This window comes from Sphaerodactylus townsendi, unplaced genomic scaffold (assembly GCF_021028975.2).
Source record: "Sphaerodactylus townsendi isolate TG3544 unplaced genomic scaffold, MPM_Stown_v2.3 scaffold_752, whole genome shotgun sequence".
In the NCBI taxonomy this organism is placed as follows: domain Eukaryota; kingdom Metazoa; phylum Chordata; class Lepidosauria; order Squamata; family Sphaerodactylidae; genus Sphaerodactylus; species Sphaerodactylus townsendi.
The window spans coordinates 8,925-10,851 of NW_025950971.1; the positions used below are offsets into that span (position 1 = coordinate 8,925).

The 1,927-nt window shown below is 49.7% G+C and overlaps 1 non-coding gene across 1 annotated transcript; it reads left to right on the plus strand.

The window, feature by feature from the left end:
* The first annotated feature begins 1,169 nt into the window (after positions 1-1,169).
* On the plus strand, positions 1,170-1,363 carry LOC125425550. The gene has a single exon (XR_007243382.1). It is a non-coding gene; the product is annotated as a U2 spliceosomal RNA (small nuclear RNA).
* The last annotated feature ends 564 nt before the right edge of the window (positions 1,364-1,927 follow it).

Sequence of the window (1,927 nt, forward strand, 5' to 3'; positions counted from 1 at the left end):
CCTGATTTCCAATCCCTCCTTCTGCCGTAGTCCACTGGATGACCAAGACACTCTTTCTCACAATACCAGAACCAGGGGCCATCCATTGAAAATGCTGGGGGGAAGAATTAGGACTAATAAAAGGAAACACTTCTTCACACAACGTGTGATTGGTGTTTGGAATATGCTGCCACAGGAGGTGGTGATGGCCACTCACCTGGATAGCTTTCAAAGGGCTTGGACAGATTGATGAAGTTGATCTCTGGCTACCAATCTTGATCCTCCTTGATCTGAGGTTGCAAATGCCTTAGCAGACCAGGTGCTCAGGAGAAGCAACAGCAGAAAGCCATTGCTTTCACCTCCTGCACGTGAGCTCCCAAAGGCACCTGGTGGGCCACTGCGAGTAGCAGAGAGCTGGACTAGATGGACTCTGGTCTGATCCAGCTGGCTTGTTCTTATGTTCTTATTCTAATGTTCTTAACAGTTCACCCTGGAGAGCACCAGAAGGACAGTGTTGATCCAAGGGCCATCCAGTCCAGCCCCCCTGCCACGCAGGAACACACAATCCAAGCACTCACAACATACGTTCCTCCAGCCTCTCTTTAAAGACCTCCAAAGAAGGAGACTCCGCCACCCTCCGAGGCAGCGCATCCCACTGTCCAACAGCCCCTAGGAAGTTCTTCCTAATGTTCAGGTGGAATCATGGAATCAACCCCCCTTGTTGAAGACGGGGGACAACATGAGCTCTCCTCCAGTCTGCTGGGACTTCTCTTGTTCTCCAGGAGTTCTCAAAGATTAGTTCCTAGTCCCTTCATTCATAATAATGAAATTGCTGCCCTGAGCCCTGCAGGGGAGGGGGGGGTTATAAATCAAAATAAACAAACAAACAAAATAGTGCATCATGGGAAAGGAGGCGGAGATATGCAGATCAGCAGCCAATGCCTGTCAGAGCCCTAGAAGTCAACCTCATGAAAGTGGCAAAGCAGAGAGAATCTCCCAGTTTTGGCATCAAACCGTCTTTGGGGGGCTGATGACCTTCAAGGCAGAAAGAGCCGTGTCTGGGGAACGGGACGGGTGGTCTTGTGGCCCCGGCAGGGGTGGCTGCAGCCTTGGGCCCCTCCGGTGTTGCTCCCCGTGACCACGAAGTTCCTCTGATGAGTAGTAGTGAACTTTTCCAGAGCAGCAATTTTATCGCTTCTCGGCCTATCGGCTAAGATCAAGTGTAGTACCTGTTCTTATCAGTTTTATATCTGATATGTCCTCTATTTGAGGACTTTATATTAAATGGATTTTTGGGACTGGGAGCTGGATTAGGGGCTTGCTCCATCCACTCCACGCATCGGCCTGGTATTGCAGAGCCTCCAGGAACAACGGTGCACCTCCCCACTTGGGGAGAATAATGCTGGTGGAAAAACAGATGGAAAATATTCTCTTTCCTTTCTTGCTTGTTTTGGATTACAAACATTATTAAACAGTGTTTAAATACTTGGGCCCACCAAGTTTTTTAGGAAGTGGGTGGAAACAGTGCGGTTCTGGGCTCCACCAATAGGATTACAGAGTCCAGACGAAGGGACGTAATAGTACCACTCTGTTCCGCATTGGTCAGAGCTCACCTGGAATCCTGCGTCCGGTTCTGGGCACCTCAATTCAAGAAGGACATTGACAAGCTGGAACAGGTCCAGGCGTGGGTGACCAAAACGGTCAAAAGGTTTGGATTCCGTGCCCTACAAGGAGAGACTTAGGGAGCTGGGGATGTTTAGCCTGGAGAAGAGGAGTTTAAGGGGTGACACGATAGCCATGTTTAGATATTTGAAGGGATGTCATGTTGGTGAGGGAGCAAGCCAGAGGTGGAATCCAGCAGGTTCTCACCAGTTCCCGAGAGTGGGTTACTAATTATTTGTGTGTGCCGAGAGGGGGTTACTAATCGGGTCTGATTTCCCGTTAGAAA